This window comes from Phocoena phocoena, chromosome 1 (assembly GCF_963924675.1).
Source record: "Phocoena phocoena chromosome 1, mPhoPho1.1, whole genome shotgun sequence".
Lineage (NCBI taxonomy): Eukaryota > Metazoa > Chordata > Mammalia > Artiodactyla > Phocoenidae > Phocoena > Phocoena phocoena.
In genome coordinates, this window is record NC_089219.1 from 65,009,099 (window position 1) to 65,024,877 (window position 15,779).

Below are 15,779 nucleotides of genomic sequence, written 5' to 3' on the forward strand. Positions count from 1 at the left end.
CCCAATTTTTCTGGAGTCACAGGTACTCTATCCCACCAAGCAAGTTGCCAAGGGGCTTTACCATAAGCAGGACCAAGGAGCTTGAAGTGACCATATTGGCAAAACGCCTCCTGGCAAAGACAGAAAAAGAGAAAAAGGGGGCTGGTTAAAGAACACCAGTCTCCACAGATCTCCCTCTCCTCCTCTGCTCTAGGTACTTTAGGAAACCAGCTGGCACCAGCCTGGGAAACTTTGGGGCTTAATCCCTTTAAGTTGAGTTGAAAGGAATAACTTTGAAAGTTAAAAAATTTTAAATATATACATACATACCAATTTTAACTAAAAGATTCACAGTAGATGTAATGCTGAATGTGTGTCTAATCAGGATTAAAGCAGGAATCCTCCCAGGTTTCCACTGAATGGAGGTCAGATCCAGAGGAATGACTGCTTCTGAAATACCCCTCTTTTAGAGGAGGATTTTCTAGAACAAATTTGTCAGGCTCCCTTCCTTTGTTTCCTTTAATTAATCACCTCCTCTCTCCACACTATATCTCCTCATGTTGCTGCTTCCCTCTTGCTCTTGTTAAGTATCTGTGTCTTGATTCCTGAGAAGGGTAACCTTTTCACAGATGCCAACCTATAGCTCACAAACCCTTTTCATTACTGCACTTTTAATGGGGCCCAGGGATCATCTGAGAGCTTGTCTCGAGACCATGGGGATTTTTGTGCTTTTTTTTTTTCTCCTTGCTGAGAAAAATGTCTCACTAATTGCTTTCTTTTTGTGCTGGTAAAAATGAACTTCTATGATCGTGTTTTTGCATGCTTAGCACATTAAATCTTTTTTCCATGTGCATGCAGCACTGAGCTCACTTAGAAGATGTTCAATTAGTTATAATTGTAAGCCAAATTATAGCAGCACCAGGAGAGAGTTATTCCAACACAGTGATTATTTGGGTTAAATTATTTCCAAAGCTGACATTTCCCTGGGAAAGAGGAAAAAATGGGTGCCAGTAGTAGGAAAAAGGGCTAGCGCTAGACAATCCATCTGAAATGAAGGACCTGATTTCTTTCTCTCTCATGCTCTCTGCCTTTCCTTAGTTGCTTCTTACCTTCCTTCCATCCTTCCATCCTTCCTTCCTCCTTTTCTCCCTCCGACAATAATCATTAGCTTTGGAGTCACGTGGACCTTCTACAGTAGTTTTGTGACCTTGGGCAAGTCACTTCACCTATCTGAGCTTGTTTGTAGGATGGTGATAATAAAAATTATGTTGTAAAGTTGCTGTAAGGATTGCAAATAATATAAAGTGCATTGAATAGTTCCTGGCACACCATAGTCAATATTGTAAATGTTGTTGTTTATTTTTATATTATGTCACCATGCAGCCAAAGAGCTATTCTATAGAAGTCGAGCATGAGAAGGGTAGAGATTTTTCTCTCTTGTGGAAATAACCATCAACATCCTAAAAACCCCACCTTTGCAAACAGCAAACTGCCAAGCTTACGCTTTTGAGGCAGTTGGAGCCAAGATGCATCAGCCTTAGACAGTGATATCTTATTTACACCTGAAGAGAAATGAAATCCTTTAAATCAAATACAAGAATCAGAAAGAATTTCTCAAACAAGGGGGATGATAATTAAAAATAGAAAGAAAACACATTTATTGAGTATCTGCTATATGGCAGGAAGTGTTTTAGATGATTTTAGGTGTATTTTTTCAATTAGTTCTCAAAATTGCTCTGGAAAGGGAGAATGCTCTTCCTGATTTTTCAAGTAAGTAACAAATCCAAGCTAGCATAGAATGGAATCAGGTTTCAAAACTCGGCTTGTCTTGCACTAGCATCCGTGAGTTTTTCACTACACAGTACTGCCTCCACTGTGATGGAGAAAAAGGAATAAAAATAGGAAAGATTCACAATCCAGAATTGTGGTAAAAGCAAACAAATCTGCAGTTCTGCAGTCCTGAGGAAAATTTTGGGAATTACCCAGGAGAAGTTGCAGGGACAAAAATAAAAACAACCAAACCTGGGCTTCCCTGGTTGCGCAGTGGTTGAGAGTCCGCCTGCCGATGCAGGGGACGCGGGTTCGTGCCCCGGTCCGCGAGGATCCCACATGCCGCGGAGCGGCTGGGTCCGTGAGCCATGGCCGCTGGGCCTGTGCGTCCGGAGCCTGTGCTCCGCAACGGGAGAGGCCGCAGCAGTGAGAGGTCCGCGTACCGCCAAAAAAACAAAAAAAACAACCAAACCTGTCTTGATTACTATGGCTCATGATTGCAAAGTATAAACCAAAAAAAAAAAAAACCACATCATCATTTTCTCTGTTTTAATTATGGAAAAAAGAGGGCTAGAACAATCTCAAGGTTCAAAAAACATACATTATTATTTTCTAGGCACAAAGAGCCAGAAATGATTGACAGAAGCAAGACTCTCACCGTGATAAGCAGGAACAAAAAAATTATGAGGGCAAAGCACAGTAATTAGGGAAGCCAAGGAGTTTCACATTTTCCTCTCCTTATTAGCACCCTGGTTAGGGAAAGTGAGGAGAGATGGTGTAGCCATTACCAGTAGGATTTGAATAGTTTTTCCTTCCCAGTTTTGTGTTGCTTGTAGTTACTCAAGCATGCAGACTGCAGAGCTCCCCCTGATCAATTTCCTTCCGTATTTCACGAGCCACAAGGGCAAAGATGAACCATTTGACAATCGCAGTCCCTTCACAGGGGATCAGTTGAGGACTCAGCTGCTGCAGTAACAGACTGTGGTCCAAGACTGTCAGCTCAGTTAGCACCATATGCAAAACATGATGGAGAAGCAAAGTTCCTCTCCCTCCTTGGACATCCTACCTTTTGGAAGGCTAACTAGATACAAAAAGAGCAGGGGTTGTACCTTTCTCCTCAGGCCAGAGATCCAAGGCAGCACAGCAGCCAAGCCAACGGCAGGGTACTAATTAAATTAGGCTTCTAGAATTAAAACACTGCCCCAGGTGCCAGGCCCCACTGATGAGGATAGGTCTCCAAAGCACTCTCAGTCGAACTTTATGTTTAATTAGTGAGATAAAAAGAATAGTATCTCAAATATCTGTCTTTTAAGCAATGGACTCATGCAGGAAAAAGGTATCTTTGCCATCTTTAAAGAAGGTTTTGAAGCTCACTAATTTCACTAACTTCCATCTCTTTTATCTCAACTAATCAGGAAAGGGTGAGATTCCAGCCAGATCACAAAATGCAATGAAAATAATTTGAATGTTGGTTTGCCCTTCAGTTTTTACTCATAATAATCCATGGTCTGCTTAACACCACTTCAAAAATTAATCCACAGTGAAGAATGTCAGGTTCTTCTTTCAGAGGTTTTCTTTTCCCATCCTTAAATTCAAATCAGTCAGAGGGAACAGAATTAATGTCCAGATTGAGGATAGTTTGAGGTGAGAAGAATAAAAATGGACGGGACACTGGATGACATATGTTTATCCTGTACCAGGTATGAAATTGTAGGAGACAGAATAGCACAGAGAAGTTCTCAAACTTTAGCCTATGTCAGAATCACTAGAGGGTTCATTCAAATGCAGATTGCTGGACCCCGCCCCAGGGTTTTAGAATCCGAAGTTTTGCAGTGGGACCCAAAAGCGTGCATTTCCAACAAGCTCCCGGGAGACCTGATGCTGCTGGTCCCAGGACCACACTTTGAGAAGCACTGGCGTTGTAGTGAGCTTGCGAGTCAAGCATGGGTGAAAATCTGGTTCAAGCCCTCACTGTGTGTGACCTTCCATGGGCAAGTTACTCAGTCTTTCTGACCCTTGGATTCCCCATCTATAAAGTGGAGGCAATGATTCTTACCTCATAGAGAGGATTAAGTAAAATAATGCATGAAAATCACATGTCACAGTGCCAGGCACATGATAAATGTTCCATAGCAATCAGCCATGCTTAATATAACATTACTGGGAGAGCAATCAACCAAGCACCAAGGGCTAATCTTTAACTTCCCGGATGCTAATTAAAGTATTATGGTTTGAAAGAATTTAAGTGTTTGTAAGACAAATAAACCATATATTAGCATCCTATAATCCAGGTTATACAACAAAAAGAATATGAGAATAATGTAAAAAGCACAACATGAATAAAATTATAACCAAATTTGCAGGGCAGTAAAGTTAAATATAAATGGTTAATTACTCATGTCTCCAAGGAACATGTATTAGACTCCTCTTTTGTGTTACCTCAAATCTTCTTGGTCTCACCTATGCCATTGGCCACTGAGTCATCCACTATCACCACAAACCAACTTCCTGTGGGTACAACTTGACCACACCTTGCCTCATATCAAGCCTGGTTCCTATTGCCTTGTACCCACCCCCAGATCACTGCCATTGGGGCGCCCCTGTTGCCCTGAGGAGAGATGTCCCAAGTTCTTGAGGCCTTTGCAGCTCAACCTAGCTGTTAACACTTGGGGACCTATGGAGTAAACCTTTGACCGATAGGGATCAGGGCCAGGGAGTAAGGGCCCTTCAGGGATCAGGGCCCTTCTCCATCACACCCCAAATGTCCCAAGGCACAGTCATTCTTAGTCTCAGAGGAGAGTTTAGTGAGACTGACAATCGGTTGCCCTTGATTCCAAACACCGTCCAGCTCAATACCACACTGTAGGATTGGCTCTCCCTCCTACCCTTCCTCACTCCTGCTCTCCTCATTCCCACTTACATGGGATTGCTTTCCCTAAAGAAATAGTAGCACATGAAGTTTTTGCTCAGGCTCTGCTTGCTAGAGAGACCAAGCTAGGATAGACAGTATGTAAATAAATGAATTTTGACTGCTAGTTTCTCCTTAGTATGGAGTGGTTTGTGGAATGAAGGAGTGAGCAATTGGATAATTAAATGAGAGTAAGAATGAGTTAACAAAGGAGTGAAGGGATTCGGTAGACTGCTGGTCTGAGATCATTTTAGCCTTGTTTCTTTCAGCCCTTTGACTCTCCTATTGTCTTTGTTAAAAGATAAACTGTGGCATTTTAAAAGATTTAAGAATTTATTTGAGGAAAAGTTCATTTAAAGTGGGCAGTGCCAAATCAGAAGTAGTTAGGAGCAATCTACCTGCAGGAACCAGGGGCAAGACTTTTATGGAGAAGAAACAGAAACAAAGCAAAGCAGTTATTTGATTGGCTCTAGCTTAAGTGGTTGCCTTATCTGGGAAAGCCTAGTTGGTTGTTTGTGATTGGTGGTCCTTAGATTTTGATTTCTTAACCTTGAGGCATTTACAGGTTTAGGTTTGGGTTGCTTACGTAGGTTGGTAAGGTGTTAGAAACACCTGTCTAATGGCTTCCTTGTTTAATTAATTAAACACTGTTTTCACGCTTTCACAGTTTCTCTTTTATGTGTGGGATGTGGTACTTAGCACTACTATGCTTGATTATGCCCTTTGTAAGTAACACTGTCACCAGCAAAACTGGCTCTGTGCTGCTAGGGATTTGCTACCTTCACTCTAAATTTCTATAAGTTGATTTTTTCCTCTTCCTGTTTAGTTGTTATTTCTCTCATTCTACCAATCTGCTTACTAATTTTTCTACTTTATTAGTATATTCCTATTTAGCATTCTCATTATTACTGCTACTCTTTCTCCTCCCTAGTTGTGTGTTTAGTGTCTCTACAAGTTGGAAATGACTTTTTACATGCCCTTCAGGGAGTTCTTTCATTTGCATGAAAATGACCAGTTTCCTGGCATTGGCAGGAGGGTACTAACCCCCCAAACAAACTCTGTCTCTACGGTGCTTCTTGTTCTTTCCATTTAATCATCCCTCACCCCTTGCTTGGAAGTCTAATGAATGAAATGATCTGTCATTGCTTCTGTTTTTAACTCTTCAATGCTCCTTAAATATGAGCTCCATGCAATTTTTTTCAGTAGCAGTCACAAAAGAATAGGGAAGCAAAGCTCAGATTTTGTTAGTCGATACCCACCTACCATGTTACAGTTCCTCCTTAGTACAGTAATTGCCTGCCCATCCTTCAAGCCATAGTTCTTCACATAGACAACAAGGAAGCTGAATAAAAAATGAACAGAATAGGGCTGGATTGGAAAGTCACCAAATTAAAGGCAAAGACGAGGATGAAAAGCAACGGAATAAAGGCATAGGGTTGTTAGTCTACCGCTCAGTTCTGCGGAATCCTAAATGTCCGAGTTTTTTGGCATCCACATATTCACCAAAAGTCTTCCATTTCCTGTATTACAAAGTCAATGCCTTCTGGGGGCAAGTTCAACTGGTCCAATCTATGCAAAGCAAGCACATTTTAAAAAATTCTAGCAATTAAAATAATTGGCTAGCTAAGAAAAGACTGTCCTAGTTAATTGGTCTCCACTGAAGAAACATTAGGCTTAAGGGAAAATGTATGTTTAATAGAAGTAATAAGTTATTAACACAAAAGGAAATCCTGCAAAATGTAAAACAGTGAGTAGTGAAAACTGTTCAAGTTGCTTGCTAAAGCTAATTAGTTTGTTCCTTTCTCCCACACTATCCATTAAGCTGTTAACTGATTTAAAATATTAATAGAGTTCAGGAATCACAGAGAAACACCTCCTTATTTGCAATTTTTCTGTCAGATGTCTTACTACTGTATCAAAAATGATTATTCATAGTACAAGCATATGCTGCGATTAATCGAAGCCATACTGCACAGCAAACAGGAGTGTTTACAAATGTTCCTAGAGTTCTTAGCCTGGTTAAAAAACAGATCCTGTATCCCCTTATAATTTTAAGGGATCTGCCTTAAAAGTCATGTTTTCTCTTGTTTATATTATAGATTCCATAGAGTTCAGTTTTCCTGTGGTGCTAATTTATGGTATTTATTTTGTAAACCTGACATTAATAACTATCAAAAAAAAAAAAAAAAAACCACCATGCATTTAAAGGGAGCTATTAGTTGCATCTCCAAGGAGAAGATGACTAGTATTCTGTGCCCTCGTGCAGCTGCCTGTCACCCTGCTGGGTCACTCAGGGATTTCATAATGTACAGCAAGCAAATGAGTGTTTGTTATCATTTCTTAGGGCTTTGTTGCACAATGCCTTTGGAGAACTGGGATAAACCACGAGTGTGTCACACGAAGCCCCTTTTTCCCATTCTTTTAAGGCCTGGTCAGAGACAGAAGCAACATCCTCATTCACACCCTCTTGTCTCTAGACCTTACCCTAGTTTCCACTCTGCTCTCTTTTTAACTTTTTATTTTAGATAATGATCAATTCACAGGAATTTCCAAAATAGTGTACAGAGAGGTCCTGTGTATTCTTCACCCAGTCTCTCCCAGCGGAACATCTTCCATAACTACAGTGCAATATCAAAACCTGGAAATAGACATTGGTCTACTCCCCTTTTTATTTTTGAAAATTTTTAATTTTAGTTTTTGACAGGAAAATAGGATTTATTGATGGATGTGAGTAAGGAGGGGACAGTGCCAAGGGTGTCAGGAGCGCAGGGCCTGCCATTTGTCCAGAGGGCCATGATTAGGGATGTATTTGACTACACAGCCTGAGCCACTTTTCTGTCACCATGTTTTCAAATTCATCAGCAGTAAACTTAGTAAATCCTCACTTCTTAGAGATGTGGATCTTCTGGTGGCCAGAGAACTGGAACTTGGCCCAGGGTAGGGCCTCAATCACATCTCCTTGGTCTGCAGCTTGGTGCGGATGGACATTATGATTTGGCCACCATGCCCTAGGGCTTTCCAAAGTCACTGTGCATACCTGTCTGGAGCCTAGACTGGGGACAGCATGCCAGTCATGAATGTCCACTGGAAAGGGCTGCTGCCAAGGTCCCTTAGGGCAACCCATACAGGCAACAGGCTCATACACTACCCTACCTAGGAGGCTGCTGTTTGCAGCCATTGCACACCAGGTCCCCACGGGGAAAAGAGCACGGTAGGCTGAATTGGCTGCAAGGTCTACTCCCATTTTTAAAGGGGCCTATTACTTACCTCTGAGTAGAAAGAGTCCCTGAGCCCATCTTATTTTACCAGCTACAGTGGACAAATTACAAAAGAGTAAAAAAAAAAAAAAATGAAAACTGAGGTATTCAGAAGGTAGAATACTCCTTTGCTTCTCTACTAGAAAGTTTTATACAACCTAATTGTTTCCTTGACCCATATGTGAACTCTTCCTTGAGGTTGATATAAGGGAAGAAATATCACTAACAAGAGCGTTACAATTTTAAATGCCACTAAAAAGAGCATTACAATGTTAAGTGCCAATAACAAGACCATTGTGATTTAAAAATCTCTTCCCAACCATTTTAAGACAATTGTGTTAAACCATCATTTAAGAAGCTTTAGTTGTGGAAAAATTTAGTCTCAATCGCTAGTATCTTCATAGTCAACCCGAACTTTATTGGGAATTTGTAACTGTGAATATTTGAAAAAATATATTCTCTCACTTTACAATTAAATGATATAAATATTTTGAAGATTATGTCAAAAGTCTGTCTTTCGTAACATGAGGACTCAATAATTTGAAGGGCTTTCCCAATATAAGTAGAACCTGCATAAAATTAAAATTTTTACTTTATTGCTGAATTTGCAGTGATCAGGTAAAGACAAGGGAAAAGCAAGGTTGCCCTGAGGGCAATGGGTTATTAGTACTGAAATTGGTGACTAAGCCTTGTGCCAACAATGAGGGGGAAATTTATTAAAGATTGGCACATTACACTGGACCCTGAAAGGATTATTCACAAACTAAAATTAATACAATAGTCACAGACAAATGAGAAACAAACCACCATGAATGAAAGTCAACAGAAATAGCAAGCTACAGTTCCAAACACCGAACATATCAGATATCAGAAGAATCGGTTTCGGAATAGAAAGTAGCTACACATACAGTACTTAAAGAAATCCTAAAAATAAAATGACACAAAGTAGGAAAAAGTTAGCAAGCAGCACGGGACCATCAAAATGAACAGATAGATTTACAGTTTTGTAGTTAAAGGAGAGGGTGTTGGAGTAGATAATACAATCACATGCCTGGTAGTAAAATGAAGAAATAGGTCTAGTGTTGGTAATAGACATCTGGTGGGTTGGGAGATGTTCTGACTAATAAATGAAAATATAATATCACTGTGCATCTATTCATATATTTTTAAGTTTGTTTTGCTCTTGTAAGAAAATTTGCTCTTAATACTATTGATGATTATTGCCACTGTAATATTATCCTAGAGTTTTATCATGCCGTTTTATAGACCCTTTCTCCACTTTAAATGTTGATAGAGGTAGTACAGGTACATATACCTTAGGTTTTTGGCACCCTTTGGAGATTCAATTTAGTTTCTGTATAAGTTGTTTTTATACTTCTCTTTTTTCCCCTTTCATTCTTATTTTATGCCTATTACACAAAAATATCAAAAGTTTTTGTGGATACCAGTGACTTATAATAAATAGTAAGTTTTAACAATTTTATCACTTTTTAGCTATCTTTGGATTACATATTAATTCATTTTGAATATTTCAAAATCAATATTGAATTGTTGTATTTCAGTATGTCTCTATATGCTTTGAATATAGACACGACTAAGGCTTACTGATGGACTTGACATGGAATGCAAAACAGAGAGATGAAAAAAAAAATGAACAGGTAGACTTGGATTAAAGATTAAATACAACTTTTAAGAAATGAAAAATAAAATTGTTGAAAGTACAAGTACAGTGAATGCATTAAATAGAAGATTAGACAGATAAATAGAAAAGAATTGGCAGATAGCTCTAAAGAAATTACACAGAATACAACTTTAAGGAACAAAAGGTGAAAAAGTCTCAGAACTTTTTTGCTCATCTCTAAAATAGGAATTAAAATACAGTCATTCCTCAAGGTCCATCCATATTACTGCAGATGGTAAGATTTCATCTTTTTATGGCTGAGTAGTATTCCACTGTATATGTATTATACCACATCTTCTTTACCTATTCATCTGTTGATGGATACTTAGGTTGTTTCCATATTTTGGCTGTTGTAAATAATGTAATGAACATGGTGGGTGCATACATCTTTTCAGACTACTGTTTTTGTATTCTTTGGGTAAATACCCAGAAGTGGGTCATATGGTAGTTCTATTCTTAATTTTTGGAGAATCTCCATACTGTTTTCAATAGTGGCTGCAGAAAAACTAATAAACAAACACAAAATAAATGAACAAACCAAACCAAACAAAAACAAACACACAGATACAGAGTAGTGATTACCAGAGGGGAAAGGGTGAGGGGGGCAGAGAATGGATAAAGGGGATCAACTGCATGGTGATGGATGGAAAATAAACTTTTGGTGGTGAGCACATTGTAGGGTATACAGAAGCAGAAATATAATGGTATCAGCTTAAAGAAAAATGCACAACATAAAAGTTATTAAGTTTTATTTGGGGAACTTACTAAGGACTATAACATGGGAAACCGCTTCTCAGTTTAACCTGAAGAGGTAGGGGTGGAGCCAGGATATATATGAATTTTTTGGCTGGGAAATATGTATAGTCAAGCATACATCTTGGTAACAGTTCACTGCTAATCATAAACAACAGTTAATCTCAAGTGAGTAATTTTAGTACTTTTCTATGTATGGGAAGATGCGAGAATCTAGGGTCACTGAAGTTCTTCCTTAGATATGTATCTTAACTATCTAGATGAATTCTCCTTAGGGCGCTCTGTCAGTGGGTGACTGCAATGGATTGTGGCTTAACATTTGTATGTTGGGATGATGAGCAACACTCTTTCTTCTTTTTGTTTACATTATACACATAAAACTTATATAATATTATAATTCATTGTTAGCTCAATTTAAAAAACTACAGTCATCCCTTAGTATCCAAGGGACATTGGTTCCAGGACCCCCCATGGATACCAAAATCCAAGGATGCTGAAATCTCATATAAAATGGTGTAGTGTTTGAATATAATTTATGCACATCCTCCTGTATGCTTTAAATCATCTCTAGATTACTTATAATACCTAATACAATGTAAATGATATGTAAATAATTGTAAATAAAATGTAAATGCTATGTAAATAGTTTCCAGTACATGGCAAATTCAAGGTTTGATTTTTGAAACTTTCTGGAATTTTTTAAAAAATATTTTCGATCTGCCATTGGTTGAATCTGCAGATGCGGAACAGAAGATAGGGCAGGTACAGTGGGCTACAGAGGGACAACTGTACCTGCCCTATCTTCTTCTGTTAGCCACTAGATTCTACTTCATGAGAACAATGCGTGTGATAGTAACCTATAAGTGGAAAACACTATTATATACCAACAGGTAGAATGGAGACTACCTCTGTCCCTTTCTGTCTCTTTCCCTCATGCTAGCCTTATCTAATTCATTTTTCTCTTTATTGGTTCTCTTCAAGTCGTTCTTGTTCATTATACTCTGATTTTCCCTGGGCATAACTGTTGAGAGGCAAAGTGAATATAATCTGTGATTTAGCCCTTCCCCAACCCCTTAGGGTCAACTGAGGCACCTGTTTGCCAGGTGTGGACTGGACAGGTGTGGAGCTATTTATCATACTGGTTAGAGGCGCTCAGCTGAGAGGCAACCCCTTGACTTGGGTGGCTCAGGGTGCACAATCCTTTTCAAGGATTGAAAAGTGCACTGAGCCTTAGGAGACACATGGGCTAGGAATTGCCAGGAGCACAAGTTCTTCTACTGAGAAGGGGCACTCAACTCTCCATGGCTGTCCAGAGGCTAATCAGCCACAAATCTACTGAGACTCAGCTTCACAGATCCTACAGTTTGCAAATGGAGATTAAGATTTGAAAACAACAGAATCTAATTGCTATTGAGAAGCAATCCCCTCTAGAAGAGGCCTCAGCAGCGAAGAGAAGGATATTTATTGTAGTCTAATAGGGTATGACTCAAATACAGCCTCTCGGGCAACAGAAAATGATTCCAGCATTATCCTTGCAATTGTAGTGGTACTTGTGTGTTGGAAGCCCTCATCTTTGTGGTGTGAAGGGCAGGATACAAAGTTCTGGCTAAGAGAGTAGACTCTAAAGCAGTGGTTCTCTACCCCAGCTGCACGGGGAGCTTTAAAAGAGACTGGTAGGGCTTCCCTGGTGGCGCAGTGGTTGAGAGTCCGCCTGCCGATGCAGGGGACACAGGTTCGTGCCGGTCCGGGAAGATCGCACATGCCGCGGAGCGGCTGGGCCCGTGAGCCATGGCCGCTGAGCCTGCGCGTCCGGAGCCTGTGCTCCGCGAAGGGAGAGGCCACAACAGTGAGAGGCCCACGTACCGTAAAAAAAAAAAAAAAAAAAAAAAAAAAAAAAAAAAGAGACTGGTACCCAGTCCTACGCCCAGAGATTACTGGTCTGGGTGCAGCCTGGACATAAGGATTTTTCAAAACCTCCCAGTGAGTTCTATCTAATGTGCAGCCCGGGCTGAGAATCCAGAACGCTGGTTCTCACAGCTCAGCGTGCATCAGTGTCACCTGGTGGCCTTTTTAAAACACAGTTTGAACTCTAGCTTCTCAAGGTCTGGTCCCTGGCTCAACAACATCAGCATCATGTGGGGATTTGTTAGAAATGCAGATTCTCGGTGCCTTACAGCCCTAACTAATTGGAAATTCTAGGAGTGGGACCCAGCACATTTGAATTTAAAAGGCCCTCCAGGTGATTCTAATTCAAAGCTAAACTTTGAGAACTCCTGCTACAGATGGAGCCATTTTTTTTTCTGGGTTAACCCCCTCCTGTGACGCTTCCTAGCTTTACAACTTGAATATGTTACTTCCTTTTGTGTCCAGTTTCATCACCTATAAAATAGGGCTAATAGTACCTTCCTCATAGCATTGTGAGGCTTAATGAGTAAAGAAATAAAAGAGTAAAAGAATAAAATGAATAAAATAGTAAAAGCATAATGTGTTAAACTGTATCATACCGATTTAAATTAGGCTTCTGAAATCACATTAACATCTACCTTTTCATCTCAGTAGTTATTCAGAATTGAGATCTGTGGAGAAAAGCCTTGGCTCCAAAACAGTAATCACCTGGGGGGATTTTTTTAAGTCCTGTTGCCCAAACCTCACCCCCGGAGATTAAAAAAATCTCCTCCGGGGAATTCTAAGGTACAGCCAAATTTGAGAACCAGTGATTCAGATTTGAGTTTGTTAAGCCGATTTGTTTATGCTTAGATAGGTTTGTAATTTGTTGAATTCTCCTGGAGAGTTCTGTGCTTAGTAGGGAGCCGCTAACATTATGATTAGTTCAGTGGGGAGAGTTCCCATTCATTTTCAAAGATTTCCTTTTCTTTAAATTAATCGATGGCAGGTGTGTGTGTGCACATGCGTGCGCCCGTGTATGCATAAAATAACTAGTATGTGGTGCTTCTGCTGTCTCTAACCATAAACTTTTGCATTCTCAGTGGGGATTACAAACAGGCAATGACAAACCTCGGGACATCTGTAATTCAGACGACCAAAATATTTCACTTAAGCCGCATTTGAAAACTTGTATTTCAGCATTTGCAAAGCAAGAACAAAATTAGCTGTTCTAAAAAACAAAACCGAAAAAACACCAAGTTTTAGAGAGTGCATTTGATTAGAAATTGGGATTCTGTACCTCTAACAAGAAAATCTGACTAACGAGGAGCAGCACTGTGAGGTGAAAGAAGCTCTAGACTAGAGATAGGAGTTGCAATCCTGTTTTGTCCCTCACCAGTGTGTAGCCTATTCCTCAGACCCGCTGGGTCTCTGCTTTCTCAGTCTGATACCTACAGAGGTGCTCATGGAACTTTTGATCTCCAGGGTCCCTATTACCTCTAATGTTTTATGAAAATAATGACCATTTTCTCTCCAGTCCACAAATTCAGATACTCCCTGCATCCTATCAACATCCATTAAATTTAGGCTTAAAAACTTCCAGAACGTGTAACAGAATTACCTCTGCATTTTAGTTGTCATCCTTTTACCAGATATTTATTGAGTGCGTGCCATGTCCAGCCACTGCTCTTGACACAGGGAACTGAACATGGACCAGAGCAGACCACGTCTCTTCTCTCATGGAGCTGACATTCTATTGCACAACAGGTCAGCCTGTGTTACAGGAAATGTAATTGTCACAACTCTACAGTTCCTTTTCCCTTCCTCACAACATCTCACACTTGCATTCTAACAGATGGACTGGAGAAGATGGTGACGGTGTGGAAGGAGAGATTGAAAACCTGGCTAAAGTGAAGCTTTTTAATAATAGTCTTAAAAAAAGAGGAAAGTTGTAATAAATCATTCTTACTCCACCGAGGAGTGAAAGGGCAATTAGTTCCTTTGTGCCAGTTGTTTCCGAACTTTTATGACTAAGGCACATTTTTGAAAACTGAAATGTCTGTGGCATATGAAACGGTGAGGATTAGTCTCCTTGGTTATAGAAGCTGATTGCTTTTCAAAAGCACAGGTTAGCAAATTAAAGTTCTCGGGCAAAATTTGGCAGTCCACCTTTCTTTGTAAATAAAGTTTACACACCCATTTGTTTAAGTATTGTCTATGGCTGCTTTTGCCCTGAAATGTCAGGATTGAGTAGTTTTGACTGTGTGTACTGCAAAAATCACGGACTGATGAAATACCAAAAATGATTTAAGTAGCTTATCAGCTGACAAGTCAATTAGGTCCTGATTTAATGTTCTTGAAAACAAAGAATTGAAAACCCCTTGACTTGCAGAAGGATTTATTAACCAGCCATTAAGGTCATTCCCTTTCTCAATATCCGCACCATATTTCAAATTGTTCCTTTGTCATTGGTGTCATCCCAGAGACAACATAGTAAAATTGGTAAATGGATGAAGAGTTGGTCTCTATTATGAAGAGAGAATGGGAGATTGGCAAAAGGGAGATTAGTCTTGACTGCAGGCTAGCTCTCAGACAGGTCCATTTTATGGAGGTTGACGTCTACAAAGTAGCCTTAGCAGTGAATCCCTTGAAAAGCTTCATCTCCCCTCAGAGGTACACCCACACCAGCTTGAGGGTTTCTGTGTAACATTCGTACCAAGCTCCTGAACAAGTGTGAGATTTCTCCTATAATTTTGCCCTTTCTATGCCCTTTAATCATAAGCAGATATTTAATAGGACCAGAAAACATTTGACAAAGGAGACAGAGAGCTAGTTCTTATATATTCTTTGGTATCAGCTTATCTGTTTCAGGTATCTCTGTGTACCTCATTTTCCCTAGTAAAAAACGGGGTTTGCATCACTCCAAAATATTATAAGTTTGCAAAGATTATTAAACAGTCTGAGACTTCTGATAGGAATTTCAAAGGGAATGTGCATTCTCAAACATCCAGCATTTTATCATAGAGTTTATGTTTTCTGTTATTTTAAAGAGCATGGTTTTCCTGTCACAGGGCATGATATTAGAGGGAAGGAGAAAACATAATAAAGAGGGAAAAATGAGTGAATTTGAGAGCAACTTTTAAACAATACCAGCTGTATTTATTCCCTGTTCTTTGTACCTCTTGCTGCTGGCCACGATAACTGGGAATATCTTTCAAATGACACAGGTGGTATAGGAGACTAGAAGAAAATATTACCCAAGGTCAGAAGTGGCCTCTCAAGGGCCACAGTCCTTGAAGCTGTTGGAATACTTCACATGCTAGATGAATCTTTTTACAGCCTTCTTTTCTTTTCTCAAACAATGATCTCCAATGGCAATCATTGTGGCAAAATTATTGATCTTAGAAGTTTTAAACTACTCAACTATAATTTAAATTTACAACACAAGACTTTACAAAGCCTTAGAAAAGGCTTAACTCAAGAAATTCAAATAACCTCATTCTGTCTATCTTTACTTTGGTTGTCTATTTCTCTCTTGAATTATTTA

General features: G+C 39.6%; 1 non-coding gene across 1 annotated transcript; it reads right to left on the reverse strand.

Annotated features, from left to right (window-relative positions):
- Nucleotides 1-7,749: 7,749 nt before the first annotated feature.
- On the reverse strand, nucleotides 7,750-7,888 carry LOC136140778 (small nucleolar RNA SNORA70). The gene has a single exon (XR_010657662.1). It is a non-coding gene; the product is annotated as a small nucleolar RNA SNORA70 (small nucleolar RNA).
- Nucleotides 7,889-15,779: the final 7,891 nt, after the last annotated feature.